Genomic DNA, 15,535 nt, shown 5'->3' on the forward strand with positions numbered 1-15,535 from the left:
TTGGGTTGTGACTTTATTTATTTACGTTTTTAAAGATATTTATTTATTTATTTATTTATTTATTTATTTATTTATTTAAGAGAGAGAGCGAGCACAAGCAGGGGGAGTGGCAGACAGAGGGTGGGGGAGAAGCAGGCTCCTCACTGAGCAGGGAGCCACACCTGGGGCTCCATCATGACCTGGCCCCAAGGCAGACGCTCAATGGACTGAGCCACCCAGACGCCCCCATATAGATCTTTTAGGTTCTGCTTTGCTGGAACTTTTATAAGGAATCCCTACGTTGAACTCTTAGTAGCCTCCCCAGGCCAGGAGCCAAACCAAGTACTTGCCATCGGATGTGCCTGCAATACCCGTAGTTGTGAACGGATTTGTCTTCACAAGGTCCCCAAGGTATCCTGAGGTTCCTGCACCTGCCAGGAAGCGACATTCTCTACTCACCTGGTGAGGCTGCTGGGACTCCATAACCAGGCATCAGTTCCAAGGGGATTTATGGTTCCAAGTTTCATAACGTCAACCTTAGTTCCTGGAAGCTGTTTGATGCCATCTGAGTCTATGCGTGTCTCCCTCAGCTATGACATTCCAGTCAAAGCCTTGGTAAATAAACAATGTTTGCCATGATGTCCCGTTACAAGGAGAACAAGTTCTCAGAGAACTTGCGCAAATGACCATTGTTGCCATGGAAGAGAGAATACTCACTGAGACCTGTTGACTATCAGAGTGCTCAGGTAGGGAGAAAAGCTAAATGCTTCAATTTGCTCGCAAATGCATACTTTATCACGTTTCTATAAGTCATAGATATCTTAAGAGCAATTTCCTTAATCTGGAAGAGCAAACATTAGAGAACCAGCAGTGTTTCAAACAAGAGTCACAAAACTATAATCATCTTTTTTAGTTCATCTAGTCCCATATGTTGCTCATTCTTGTTCAGTTTGAATGCAGCTTTAGTGAGTTCTGGAAATTCTTACCCATTTCCTGTTTTAGGATTTTAAATCTATCAAATACCTGTATTTGTCCCAAATCCTTTATATGAATCTCCTTGAAGATGAAACTCATTTTGCAAGAGAATAATTATAAGTGACAAAAACTCAGAATGGATGTGGTCAAAAATCTGATGAGAGGTTACAATATGGCTGGCAAGGAAAACGGGTTATTTCTGTGACACACAACACTCTAATAATCGAAATATCAAGTGATGACCTTATATTGAAGCAATGCAACCTAAGGCTTATTATTTAATAGTGCGTCCAGAGTAACTGAACCTACCAAACAAAAAGGCCGAATGAGTCAGAGGCCTCATTTACAATTTAAATCTTGGGAAGTTTGTTAAAAAGTTATCCCACTTTTATGGCACACAGGAAGTTATTGTGTGTACCTAAACAGGATTGCAGATCATTATAAAACTCAAATTTTATTTAACCAAGGTGACAATAAGAGCTTCCAAAGGCAAATACTCAGGGTTCTGTCGTTGTTAGCAAAACTTAGCTCCTGTAATATTGAGAAGTTTTAACCCAATCATCAAAGACCTGATAAGGACAAAGCAGGGGAACTGGTTTTCAGGGCAGACAAAAGAGGAAAAAAAAAAACTTTGTTTACATTTTCTTATCAAGAGCGGACCAACAATTCTAGACAACTTTGTTTTTTGGATGGAGAGAGGAGTGTTCCAATCTCCTAACACTCTACTTTTAAAATCCATTCATTTTGATTTTGGTCATCCTGACCACACCTAAAATTTCTTTCCAAAGATAGCCCTTCACAGATCCACAGCTTTCCTTTGCATTCAGATTTTGAACCAAGCCATTTCTTTCTAAACAATCAGTCTCACTTAGGATAAAATTACCTTTTTTTTTTTTTTTACGGCAAATTTATGAACCGGTTAAGCACAAAGCGTGTTTACCAACAGCCCCAAACATCCTCAGTTTCTCTGCAGTAAGCACGAACCTACGCCCAGTAACCCAGGCTTTAGCGCTGCTTGTAAGACCTAGATGCCCAACCCCATCCAACCCCATTTATCATCCAAGCAGAATTTTAAAGTTCAGGGTCTCCGAAGACTTTGAAAGCTACCTTAACAATTACCCATGAGAATTTGAGACACACAAGGTTAACCATCCTAACTCAATTTTTTGCTAACAAATGACAACAGATAACAGCAGCTTATTTGATCTTCAGCAAACCTCGAGAGAATAAAAGTTCCATATTTAATGCCGACACCTCTAAAGGCACATCTATCTTTTTTTTTTTTTTTTTTTTTTTAGGCACGTCTATCTTAATGATACCAACAGACTTAAGACTCCGGGTCTTGAGGACTGTAAATCTCTGTAAATTAACCCGTCGTTTTCCCTCCCTTAGCCTTAGGGCAGCGGGAGGGGGTGAGGACGGTCCAGGCATCCCTCCTGGGGTGGGGTGGGGTGGGGTGGGGTGGGGGTGAGGGGTCTCAGCAAGGGCTTTGTCCTCAGCTCGCCTTGGGCTCCTCAGCGCTAAGCTTGTTCCCCAAACAACCAGACTCACTTAGGACAAAACCACCTTTCTTCTCCCTAAACCAAAAAAATACATTCCCGCTCCCCATACCGTTTTACGTTTCCTGACAAATTTTGCAGGAGACAACGTGGATGTATTTGACTTCGGGTCAGCAGAAGCAGAAGCAAAGTCTTCTATTTAATGCTGATAATTCTTTTTCTTTATTTTTAAGATTTTACTTATTTAAGAGAGAGAGTATGAGCAGGGGAGCCGGACTCGGGGCTCGATCCCAGGACCCTGAGGTCATGACCTGAGCTGAAGGCAGCTGCCCAACGCCTGAGCCCCCCAGGCGCCCCTCACCTGGGAATCCTAAGGACACATCTGTTTTCCTTGAGCCTGACGAGGGAGCAGGGCTAGCGGAGGACGCAGCCGCCGACTCCGGCCAACCACCCCACCTGGCGCACACGCGGGATGTTCTTCGGGAAGTCTCCAATGGTCTCAGTGTGGATGCCGCAGGGGAAAGCGGTCTTTAACCTGACAATGGCAAGGCCTCGGAGGTCCAACTTAGCAGGTGAAAGTCCTTTGGGAATCGGCCCCAACTCCCGGTGTGTAATCGGCCGCCCTGCCCGCCACCGTCCCGTCCCCGGGCTCCGAGAAAACCAGCATTTTGGTCTCGAGACCAAGGACGTGTCAGGGGTTCCTTCTTGGCCTCGGCTCCGGGCCCGGTCTCCGCACTTCGTCAAACCAGCAAGTGACTGTGCGCCAGCGCCGGCCACCTTCCAGATGACGCGAGCCCGACTAAGCCCCGCCAGGCTCCGCCTGAGTTTGGGGGCCCGTGTTGGCCGCACCTGCTTCCCCCCACACCTAGGGTGCTGCGGCCCCAGCGGGGGGCAGCGGGCGCCCCGCTCTCCGGTGGACGGGCCCGGCCCAGCAAACCTGCCTCGGCCCGAGGCACAGGGGGCGCCCCGCGTCCCTGGGGCGGTTGGGGAGGCGCTGGTGGCCACGGAGGCCTCCTCCCCCTGCGTTTCCCGCAGCCTCGGTGAGTCCCAGCCGTGCGTACATCTTAAACATTTAGATTTTTAAGGGACAGAAGGAATGTAAAAACATTTTCTTCCCTAGAGTCTCAGAGTAATTGCTATTAAAACGTGTCCTCCTTTTCTTAAGCACGGGACCGTTTTGTCCCAACACCCTGGCCTTTTCTAAAACCCACAACACTCTGGGAGGAGCAGGGGAGGCGAGGGGATGGGGGCAGCGTGTGGGCCTCCACCCGGCTTCAGGGCTGCGTTTCTGGTTTTGTAGAGATTTGGGAGACAGACCGTTGTCTCTAAATTCCCGAGGAACCAGGTTACGGCCCCAACAGCAAGAGGGTGGCCTGTCTTTTTAACTAATATTTGTTTTTACATCAGGGAGATTTTTTAACTAAAATGAAAACCAAAAGACTTCTGTCTTTATGTGTGTTTTTTTTTTTAAGATTTTGTTTTTTTAAATAATGTCTGCACCCAGTGTGGTCGCAGGCTCCGACGGAGGCTGCCGGGCGCCCCAGAAGGTCGTATCTCTGCGTGAGGTCTGTACGACGAAGCACTTTAACAGCAGCCTCCTTTCTGGCTTCTGGTAGCTTCTGAGTCAGTGGCCTCGGGAGACCGTGTGCAGGAGGCCGGGGGAGGTGGCGCTCCCGTTCCCTCCGTGCAGGGGCTTGGCGACTAGTCATGAACCCGTCGAACTTCCCTCTGACGTTGGTAGCAGAGGTGCAGGGGCTTCTCAAGAGCTCGGTTGCTGTCCAGGGGATGCGCTGCTCGGGCAGAGGGGCGGGGGGTGCAGGGGGCACCTGTTTAAGGGACAGCCCATGAGGGACGTGGAGGGGGCCCGGGGTACACACGGTGGAGGAAGGCTCACGGGGACACGGCGGCCGGCGGAGCCGAACGCACAGCCCCGGAAGCCAGGGCGACGCCACCCCGGTGCCTGTGTTAGGTGCATTTTCTGCCTCCAGCGTTTCCTGGAGCAACTGTCCATGTAGAACCTGGAGCGTAGGCCCGAGTGCTCTCGGGAAGCCTTCCGGGGGGACGGAAGTTAAAACAGGCAAATGAGGCTGTTTAAAGAAGAGGAATTTACATTGGTGGTGATTTATTTATTTAAGTCTACTTTCTGTTCTCTCTCCCTGTCAAGGGGGGTCCCCGAGACTGGCCGTTACACTAATAAGACGCATCAAGAGCTCCCTATAGAGGGAGTTTTGCCTTTAAGTGTAGCCAATTGGAAGGATCTGTTGTCTGGCCATTGACGAGTAGGACCCATTAACAGGAACTCTAATAACCCTTTTTTCTTAAGATTTTCTTTCTTTCCTTCCACCTGCAGAGAGAGGGAGAGCGAGCACCAGTAGCCAGAGCATCAGGCAGAAGGAGAGGGAGAAGCAGACGCCCCGCTGAGCAGGGAGCCCGCCGTGGACTCCATCCCAGCACCCCGAGGTCACGACCCGAGCTGAAATCCAGGGTCGGTCGCCCAACCCCCTGAGCCCCGCAGGCGCCCGACGACGGCAGGGGTTTTGTCTTTTGCCCTCATGATGGGTGCTGAACAGGCCGACCTCTGGTAGGTGTTCCGTTCATCGCTGCCAATGAAACCTGCGGGTTAACCAAGAGAAAGAAATCCGAAGACAATAAATGGAGAAAGTCTGAACAAAGAAGAATTCAGCAAAATGTGTGCTGACGGTGAGCTTAAAAAAAAAAAATCCGCGTCTTTCTCAAATACCAGCAGTAAGTAGGGAGGGTATGGAAACCCCTCCCTCCTCGGGGCCCAAGGACAGGCGCCCTACAAACAGACGCAGGGAGACTCGTTGGAGACCCAGAGAAGCGATCGAATCGTGCAGGACGGTGGGGGCGACACGGTGACTGCAGGCCAGCCTGCCCTGGCCGCGCCTCCCCGCACCTCAAAAGAAGGCTGTGTTTTCCTGAAATAGAGCAGATTTGTGTACATGAAGTGACTCAGACGGGAGGAAGATACGTGGGCTCCGTGGGGTCGGCGAGGGACCAGCATTCAGAACCTGTACGTGGTCCCAGGGAAACAGAGGAACTACAGGCATGGGGTGGGGGGCCCTGCAGGCGATCCCCGAGAACTCAGGCAGCCCCTGAACATGAGGAGGCGCAGGGAATCCAGCTGACATGGTGAACGTCCTTCCAGTTCCCACGGCCCCCACGGCCCCCACTGCCCCCCACTGCCCCCACCAGCTCCCTGGGTGCTTGGTCACCGCCCACTCCCTGCACAAGCCCTCAGCATCCTGGGCCCCCTCCCTGCAGGGTCCCCACCCAAGGGCCCACTGGGCTCTGTCCCTGCATCTGGAATGCATGGGGGGGGGTGGACACCACGGCGACTGGGTTCACTCAGCTCATGGTCTCACCGCGGCCCGTGGACCCTGGGCCCCGGGAGCTCCAGCCCCACACCGCCCCTCACGCCCCGAGCCTCCTTCCCGCTCACAGCACAGGGAGCTGGGCACCCCCGGCCTTGCGTGGGGTGAAGAGGGGGAGAGGGCCACGTGCCCCATCGCCAGGCCTGTGGAGCTCTGGGGTGGGGGTGGCCTAGTGGGGGCCCCCTGGGAAGGCAGGCGGGGAGCAGCTGGGGGCAAAGCTCCAAGTGGGCAGGTGCCCCTCTGGGACCAGCGCAGGGCGGCCTCAGGGGCAGGGCTCCCCATTCGCTGGAGCCTCCAGAGTCTCCAGGGAAGCGTCCCGAGGGGACAGTGGGGTGGGGGGGCCCCACCGCCCAGGCAGGGCAGGGCCAGGGCCCCCTGGAGGAGGCCCTGAGGGCTACACTGGGGCACGGGGTTCTCAAGGCCCAGGGGGACGTTTTGCAAGGTCTGGAAGTGGCTGCAAGCCTGGGCCCTGGTGCCCTGGGGACATCTGAGCCATTTGTTTCCCTAGCGGCCTGGGCCACCCCCAACTGTGGTTGTCCCCCGCCTGGGCCTGTGCTGACCCCGGGGACAGCACATGCCGGCCCCAGCGTCCTCCCTAGACCCTCGAATAAGCGCCCTCGGGGGACGGGAGCCGCCGCTGACCGCGCCGTTCCGCTCCCTTCCTCTTCCAGGAGGGCACGACCGTTTCCCCGAGCGCCCGCTATTTTGGGGAGTCGGTGTGGTGAAACCTGCAGATCGTAAACAATGTGCCGTCACCGTGTGCCTGCGGCTTGCACCTGCTCCGTGTCCCCGTGGGTAAGGAGCAGGGCTTCCCCCCAAAGGAAAGGGTGTGATTGGGCGAGAGCCAGGCTGCAGTTGCCTGGAAATGGTCACAACAGGAAGGCGACCCTGGAGCCCAGGCGTCCCTGCCAGAGCTGTCGCCCGGAGCGCCGCGTGCTGTTTATTTGCCTCCGGAGCGTGAAGCAATAGCTCGGCTGCTGCTCCGCCAAGACTGCTGACCGCTGTGTGGGGGACAAGCCAGGTGGCAGGGACGCACGCGCAGGGCAGCACTGTCATGCGGCCCCGGCACGTGGCGGCCGTGGACAGCGGCCAGGAGGCACAGATGCGGCTGGGGCCCAGGTCCAGGAGCTCAGGGCCTTGCCCGTGGGGGGGCCCTTGGCAGGGAGGCTAAGGGGCAGGTGTGTCCCGAAGACTGGGGGCCGGTTCCCCAGTGACCCCAGCTCCCTGATGGCCCCGGGCCGCCCTTGGCCGATGGCCACTGTGCCCGGGGTCAGGCCACCACCGGATGGGCGCAGGGGGTGAATGTCAGATCACTAAGACTGGGTCCACCTGGAGGCTGGGGCCTGGGGGCTGGGGGGGCTACACCAAGGTGGCACCTGTGGCCTCCCCCCTCCTCGGAGCCCCCGGCCACAGCCAGGGTGGCAGGGTTCTGGCCCCTAAGCACTGAGACCTTGCCCCCAGAGCTTCAGCCCTGCTCGGAGAGCAGTGGGGCTCTTTCTGGGACAGCCTGAGGGGGCCAAGGTGGACTTCGCAGGGAGGCCCATGACATGCCCGACAGAAGAAGAGGACCGGCCAAGGCTGCGGGGATGGGCGGTTCAGGTGGGCGGTTCAGTGGCTAGAGCCAGGTGAGCTGGCTCAGTGGGCGGCTCAGGTGGGCGGCTCAGTGGCTAGAGCAGGTGGGCACGCGCTTTGCCAAGCGTGGGATGCAGGAAAGGAACCACCGAGCAGGAAGTAGGGGAGGTAGGGGGCTGAGCTGGCGCCCCTGAGCTGGAGGTGGCCGAGCAATCATCCGGGGGCGGCTGGACACGGACGTGGGAGGCACAGCAGGCTCGTCCGGGACTGGCCGCCGGGAGCCACCGCGCAGGTTCCCCAGCGGGAGCCCGAGGGGCAGTGGCCATGTGCCCTGGAAACGGGGCAGGAAGGTGTGAGGATGGGAACCCGCGTGCCCGGGGCGAGCTGGGCCGCACACACCTGAGGCGCAGGATTCCCCACAGGGCCGCGCTCTTGAGCCTGAAGCCCTCAGTGCCTTAGAAGGATAATAATTAGGCACCAGGGGTTTGCATCCTTGGCCAGATGCCTTCCCAGGCCTGGGGTAGGTGGAGCTGATGGGAGCGCAGGGCCACCTGCCTGGGAGCACTAAGATTGGGGTTGTTCCCAGCTGAGGATGAGCCTGGGGCTTGGACACCCACAGAACCCGCTTGGAGCCAGCTCTCCTGCTCGCAGCATCCTGCACACGGGCCCAGGCCACACCCCCACCCCGGGGTCCTTCTCTCCTGCTGGCCTGCTGGCTCCGGAGGTGACCGGCTGGTGGTGGACACACGCGTCCCCATAACACGTGACCTCCCCAGTCAAGACTTTTCTTTCTCCTTCTTTGATTCCCCTGCCTTCACGCCCCTGACCCCTGTGAACCCACTGCCAGAGGCGGCTCCCGGCGCCCACTCAAGGCTGTGTGGGTACGTTCACGGCCCCCCCACACTGTCCCACCCACGGCCGGCCTGTCCATGGCCACATCATCCACACTCTCCCACCCACGGCTACACCGTCCCACCCATGGCCACAGTGTCCACGAGCACACCGTCCACACCGTCCCATCCACGACCCGCCATCCACGGCCACACCAGCCACGGCTGCCTTGCTGGCACCCTCCTTGCCGCCCTCCCTGCGCCGAGCTGGAGCCAGGGTGCCCCTCGGGGTCTTCTGTCCGCATCCGGCACCACTTATCCCTCCAGGGAAAGAGAAGAGCTGGTGGGGGCTGGTCAGCCTGGGGAGAAAGCTGCCGAGCTCCCAGCCCTTCTTCCCGCTGGCCGTTCCCCTCGACCCCCCCAGACGGCCTCTGCGTTTCCCAAGCCCCGCCCCGTGGGCGGCCCACCCCACTCCTGTGACCCCTGGATCTCCTCCCGAGCTCCCTTGGCACCTGCAGCTGGGGACATGGTGACCGAGGCCTCCTGGGAATTCCTCGTGGGCGCCGGGCTCCTCTTCCCTGGGGGGAAGTGGCCACGGGCCCACGGAGCTTGCTGGGGGTGCTCTCTGTCTCCCTGGCCCAGGGCCCCTCCGAAACCTTGGATACGCCCTTGTGCCCCGTAGAGGTGGGGTCACCCAAGCTGGGCGCCCCTGCCTGGAGGCACCACCCGGCCCCTCCCTGGCTGGGATTGCCCTGGAGTCCCTCCCGCGGGGACAGCTCCAAGGACTGGCTTCTCTCTGAGGCCAATGAAGGGGACAGAGAGAGGGGGGCATTCCTACCCCCCACTGTTCCCATCAGTCACCCGCAGATAATAGTCATCATAACACCTCCCTCAGGCTGGACAGGCCCTCTGGGGGCACGGGGGACGCAGGGATGGCAGGTGGAGGGGGATGTGGGGACAGAGCCTGAGGGGGACGCGGGGGACGGCAGGTGGAGGCCCCGGGAGGACGGCGCCCTGCTGGCATCAGTGGCCAAGGGCAGGGCTGTCCTGCACAACGGGTCCTGCCTCCAAGCGCTCTGCACCCTGGCTTTTCCAAATGTTCCCTGGGGGCCTCCTGGAGGAGGCACCCTGCTCCTGACCCACTCCCCTGCCGGCTTGCGGAGCTCAGGCTCCCGTAAGGCGTCAGGTTAACGGGGGAGGGGTGTGGGGGGGTGGGGGCTTGCGCAGCTTCCTTGTGGGTCAGATGTCTAAGCTCAGCCCCCGTGGGGGAAGCCGAGGCACCGGGGACACCGCCCCCGTGGCTCCAGGTGCTGCTGTGCTGGGCTGACGGGGCCCCCTGCCTGTGTCGCTTGCATCCCGTGATGTCCCGTGGAAACACGCCCCACAGAAGGCCCCTGCCAGTACCCCGGTCCGGCCTCCTCTGCGGGGTTACGGCCTGTCCTGACGCGTCCACTCGTGTGCAGCGTCTGGACTTCAGCCCACCTGCGCCTCCAGCCTCTGGCGGCCGCCCCTGCTGCCCAGGACGCCCACCCGCGGCCGCCTCAGCGTTAGTGGGAGCAGGAGGCTGAGGAATCCGCCTTCCTCGGCGCAGCGCCCACGGGCTTTGGGCCTGAGTGGGTCTGCGCGGGAATAGGTCAGGGCAGCGGGAACTGTGTCCCCAGGGGGGTCTGTGCTGCATCCGCCCCACTGGCTGAGCCCACGCAGTCGCACATGCTAGACCTCGGCCTTCGGCCAGACCTTCCCCAGAAGGAAGCTGGAAACGGCCCTGACGCCGGGCGCGGTGAGCAAGCTGCGGGGCTCAGGGCTGACTGTCCTGGGTCTGCAGCGTTTCGGGGGGCACCCAAGGTTGGGTGGCTTGGGCAGGGGCAGGGGTGGGGCACGGGCACGCAGGGACCATGACGAAGCCAGCCCAGCAGGGCGCAGGAGCTGGATGCAGGCGAACGGCCGCCCCGCGATTCTCTCAACTTTCCTACGGGGTTGGATCTTTCATGACAAAATGAAGGAAGGAAAAGCAGGTTTAAGGACTGACCTTTGCCCTAAAGGGGAAGGAAGGCGGCGTCTCTGGCGCGGGGACCTGAGGACACTTCCACGGTGACCTGGAGCCTGCACCCCCGGGGGCGCAGAGGGGGCCTGCCTGCCAGGTGCCCGGGGGCCGCCGTGGCTCTAAGGACACCCTCCCCGACAAGACGCATCCGCCGTGGGCGCACCGGCGTGGGTGCTCGTGGCCTGCCCGACCCTCGGTCTGGTTGCTCGTTGAGCACACGGTGTCCATCCTCGTGAGGCCCCCGGGGCCAAGGGGTGGCTGTGGCCGAGGAGGAAGACTCACATATGGGTGGAGCCAAGCCTGGAGGGACTGTGTGCGCACAGACCGGGGGTCTCCGGAGGAAGACAGACAGACAGACAGACACAGCTTCCTGGACACCAGTCATTCCCAGCCCCCGGCCGTCCTGCGGAAGCAGAGAAGGACAGACAGCCACCGCGGGCAGGGGAGACGCTGGTCACAGAGGGACAGGGGGTCAGTAGCACAGCCCCCAGGGCTGCTCCGGAGGGACCGCTGGCCCCGCAGCCATCCTGCAGGGTGTGTGCACCTCTGAGCCCTCAGGTACGGGCCCCCCCCGCGGCGCTGACCCTCCTGCTCCCGACTCTGACCTGCTCTCGGTCACCTCCTGGTGCCCTTGCCCCAGATCCGTGCTGGGTCCCGTGTGCGCGGGCCCCAGGCGGTTATCGCGCCCCCTTTGCTTACACCCTCCCCAGGTCTGCGGTTGGGGAGACCTGGCTCTGGGAGGCTGCCGCCTCCTCCCTCCTGCCCTGTTCTCTGGCTTCCTTGTGTCTCTTGGCTCGATGTCCCCAATGGGGCCCCAGTCCCGGGTGGTCTCGTGGGGGAGGATGTCGAGCGGCGGTGCGGTGATGGAAGCGTGTAGGATGCTCACAGATAGCGTGTGATGCGCGTGCTCCACGTACAGGTGTGTGCAAAGTGCCGTGGAGCCGCTTGGAGATGCGTCCAGACCCGGCTGGGCGGTGGGCACTGAGCGGGTCTGTGGGGTGAGTGACGGGGGTCGGAGGCTCAGGGTGGGGGTCCCGGGCGGACGTGCGCGCATACGCACGGGCGCAGCACACGGTGGGCGCTCCCTATCTGAGTTTTTCTGGCTGAGTGAGGGAACACTCATACCTGTGCACGACCACCAGGCAGGTGTCTCTGTGAGCTCCGCACCTGCCCTAGTGACCTCCCAAGACCCACCCCCTCATGCTGTCACCCCCCCCCGCCCCGCCCCGGGGAGCAGGGCTTCAACATAGGAATCTGGGGAGGGGGCGGCACACGCGCTCCGTCAGCAACGGGGCTGGAAGGGTCGGTTGGGGCCGGTTTAATCAGGATCTGATATTTATGCCAAAGGGGTCTGGTGTGGGCCCTGTGACAACGGGAGAACAGGCGGCGTGCGGGCATCTGTGTCTCCACGTAGACGTCGGGCCTGCAGATGAAGAATCCGCGGCACCATGGGGGTCAGCGTCCTGCTGACCGAGGAAATAGCCGAGCTGGGCTTTGAGCCTGGGCGCGTGCTCCGGGCCGGTGCGTCTGACGGTGAAGCCGCCGTGGCAGCGACTGCGGAGGGGGACCCGGGGCACGGGGAGCCGCCCGTCGGTAGGGCCATCGGGGAGGAGCTGCGGGGCAAGGTTGCACCAGCAGGTCTGGGCTCCTGAGCCCGGGTCAGGGCTTGGTTGGCAGCTGTTACCTCTGTGGACACTTGTGGTTCCCTGACTTTCAGCGCATGGGCGTCCTTCCAAGAAACCTGGTCCAGAAACAGCTGCATTTATGAGAACCTGAGTAATTAGTGCAGCTTAATTTATTCATGTACTCGTCCATCCATCCACCCATCCATTCCTCAATCCATCCATCCATCCGCCCATCCATCTCTCCATCCTTCCATCCCAAGTTCCTCCAGGAAGTAGCTTTAAAAAAAAAAGATTTTATTTATTTATTCATGAGAGACACAGAGAGAGAGAGAGAGGCAGAGACCCAGGCAGAGGGAGCAGCAGGCTCCATGCAGGGAGCCCGACGTGGGACTCGATCCCGGGACCCTGGGGTCACGCCCCAAGCTGAAGGCGGCGCTAAACTGCTGAGCCACCCAGGCCACCCGTGCTTCTAGGTCTAGACACACGGTGCGCCCCCCTCTGTGATGCCAGCACCCCGAACCCCTCAGGGTGTCTGGTCCACAGGCCGAGTTTTACCACCTCGTGTTCTCACTGTCCTCCGTTCAGGACACTCTCTCATTTCTCTCGTGATTTCTTCTCTGCCTCGCGCGTTACTTGGAAGCGTGTTGTCCAGTCCCCCCGTGCTTGGGATTGCGCACGCACCCCTCTTTATGTGACAGAAATCTCTGTGTCCATACATCTGATGCTACGTGGCAGGGAACACGTTCCTTATGATTCCTGTTTTTCAGGGCTTCTGGAGGTCAGCCTGGCGGCTCAGCCCTGCGGAACGCCCTCGCGTGCGTGGCGGACCGCGGGTCCCGCTGGCTTCGGGCGCGGCCCGTCCCCCGACGGCTCCAGCAGCGTTTGCTCCCCGCGGTGGGGATTTGCTCTGAGACGCGCCGACATGCAGGCCTGTGGTGCCTTCAGAGGTGAGCGGCCCTGTTGTCACACGACGGGCGCGTGGTCTCTGGTTGCCCCGTGTCTCTCGCAGGCTGCGTCGTCTCACGTCTGCGGCACGTCAGAACCGACACGGGTCGTTTCTCCTCCTTGTTCTTTCCCTCTCTGTTTGGATCCGTCGCCCGTAAATGTCACTTCTTACCCCGCCCTCGCCGTCCCCCTCACTGGGAGCGCTCGGTGCCCCGACGTTTATTCCACTACCCATGTGTCTGGACCCAAGCGGCTCGGGACTGGGCTGCCACTGAGTCGCAGGCACCTTCCTTCTTCCCACGCGCTCTGTGACTGCCTACGACTTCAGAAGTTGATCCGGAGACGCGCGCACATGCCTTCAAGTCATCAAAAACTCAAGAACGGCGGCGTATCCTTGAACAACGAAAGCGGCAGGAAGCTGAGCAGGGTTCCCGCCCGTTTCCAGAGCCTCATCTTCGAGCCGCGCGCCGCCCGCTCTACCACACAGGCGGGACCTCCCTCCTGTGTCACCCGGCCGGGGTCTGCAATAGAGGGCGGCGCTGCGAATTCTGTGCATGATTCTCTATGTACCAGCACACTTAAGTGATTTACCATCTCTGGTGTCACCTGCTGCCTAAAGAATGAAGATTCTGGGTCATCGGCGAAGCGTCTGCCTTCGGCTACGGTCACGATCTCAGGGTCCTGGGATCGAGTCCCGCATCCGGCTCCGGCTTCTCCTTCTCCCTCTGCTGCTCCCCTCGCTCGTGCTTGTCCCTCCCCAAATGACTCTCTCTGGTCTCGTCACGTCTCCTTCCTCCAGGACCTCGCTTCGCTGCGAGCCTGTGTGTGCAGGTGGGTCTGCTGAGGACACTCTCGGCCCTCATCTGCCTGAAAACGTCCCTCCCATCAGCTTGCGGAAGGTTTTTTTTTTGCTGCACGTGGAGTTCGGAGTCAGCGGGTTTGCCCACCAGCGTGTTAAAGCTGTTGCTTCAGTGTCTTCGGTCCCGCGTTGCTTCTGAGGACACTCGGCATTGTTCTTTCTCTGTTCTGTCTTGTGGGTTGTGTTTACTTTCCTCCGGGTTGCTTTGAAGGTTTGGTCTTCATCTTCGATTTTCAGTTTGGTCACGATGTGCCTCGGCACGCTTCTCTGTGCACGTACCCACCTCGGAGTCCTCTGAGCTTCCTGGATCTGTGATTAATACCTTTCATTAATTTGGGATCATCTTAGCTATTATTTAGCCTCAAATATTCAGTCCATCCTGTTCACTCGGTCTTGTCCTTCCGGGTCTCCATCTGTACACATCAACATGCATTATAGGCAGTTTGATGTTTTCCGTAGATCTTGGGTGCAATTTTCTTTTTCTTTCTTTTTAAGATTTTATGTATTTATTTGACAGACAGAGAGAGCGCAGGAACCAGGGGAGGGACAGAAGCAGAGGGAGAAGCAGGTGCCCGCCGAGCAGAGAGCCCTAGACGGGGCTCGAACCCAGGACCCCGGGACCATGACCTGAGCCTCCCAGGAGCCCCTTGGGTATGATTTTCCATTTATGTTTTTCTTTGTGTTCCAGTGCAGATGATTTCTACTGACACGTCTTCGTCAGTTTTCTCTTCTTGGTTCAGTGTGTTGGTAAGCCCACAAAATAGTTCATCTTGGATGTATTTTTCCTTTCCAGCATTTCTCGCCTTCCCGTCTGACTCAGATACATGTGCACGTCCATGTGGAAACCTCCCGTGGGCGTGGACAGGACCGGGAGACTTGTGTCCTGTGAGCAGAGTGCACACGGCCTGGGGCTGCTACTTCTGCGGGGAGGCCACACACGACGGCGACTTGGTCTCGCGTCTCTGCTGGTGAGGCGGCCCTGAGGGAGCAGCCACATGCCGGCCCGTCTGCCCGAGCAGCCTCTTTGGCAACAAAGTGGGAGATGAGGCCCCGCGTCCAGCGGCCCGAGATGAAACCGCAGCCAGCAGCCTCCGCCAGCACCTTGGTTGTAGCTCCGTGAGAGACCCCGAAAAGGAGGACCCGCCTAAAGCCGTAGCCAGGCCCCTGACCCCAAGATAAACGAAGGTGTACTGTTTTCCTCTAAGTTTTGGGGTCCTTTACTACGTAGCGATACACAATGGGTACACACACTGCTGGGATTCTTATTGGGGTTGTGTTACGCTTCTAGCTCACTTTGAGGAGAATCGACTTCTTCATCGCAGCTCCGTCTTCCAGGCAAATAATTCTATATTCTTTATGTTTATCTTTAACATCTCTCAATACATTTTCATGATTTTATCTATAAAGATCTTGCAATTGGGGCAGCCCCGGTGGCACAGCGGTTTAGCGCCACCTGCAGCCCAGGGCGTGATCCTGGAGACCCTGGATCCAGTCCCCGGTGGAGCCTGCTTCTCCCTCTGCCAGTGTCTCTGCCTCTCTCTCTCTCTCTCTCTCTCTCTCTCTCTCTCTCTCTCTCTCTGTGAGTCTCTATGAATAAATAAATAAAGTCTTTAAAAAAAATCTTGCAATTGTTATACCATTGTAACTGGTTCCTTTTTCATTTGTAGAATTTTCTTTTTTTTTTTTTAAAGATTGTATTTATTTGAGAGACACTGAGAGAGACAAAAAGAGAGCACGCACAAGCAGGGGGGAGGGAGAGGGGTAGAGGGGGAGGGAGAAGCAGACTCTCGGCTGAGCAGGGAGCCCCATGTG

At 58.5% G+C, this 15,535-nt stretch overlaps 1 protein-coding gene across 5 annotated transcripts in view; it reads left to right on the plus strand.

The window, feature by feature from the left end:
* Positions 1 to 15,248, plus strand: part of LOC129523405 (uncharacterized) — a 29,004-nt gene extending 13,756 nt beyond the window's left edge. Inside the window, exons 3-8 of one of the 5 annotated variants that reach the window (XM_055346315.1) lie at positions 2,687 to 3,493; positions 4,804 to 5,487; positions 6,520 to 6,643; positions 12,687 to 12,866; positions 14,241 to 14,374; positions 14,517 to 15,248. The gene's annotated coding sequence lies outside the window, so the exon portion shown is untranslated. Of the gene's footprint in view, positions 1 to 2,686; positions 3,494 to 4,803; positions 5,488 to 6,519; positions 6,644 to 12,686; positions 12,867 to 13,192; positions 13,307 to 14,240; positions 14,375 to 14,516 lie in introns of those variants that run through there. The other 4 variants (XM_055346312.1, XM_055346316.1, XM_055346313.1 and 1 more) reach the window with 4 other exon arrangements.
* The last annotated feature ends 287 nt before the right edge of the window (positions 15,249 to 15,535 follow it).

Source organism: Nyctereutes procyonoides, unplaced genomic scaffold (genome assembly GCF_905146905.1).
Source record: "Nyctereutes procyonoides isolate TBG_1078 unplaced genomic scaffold, NYPRO_anot_genome, whole genome shotgun sequence".
NCBI classification, from domain to species: domain Eukaryota; kingdom Metazoa; phylum Chordata; class Mammalia; order Carnivora; family Canidae; genus Nyctereutes; species Nyctereutes procyonoides.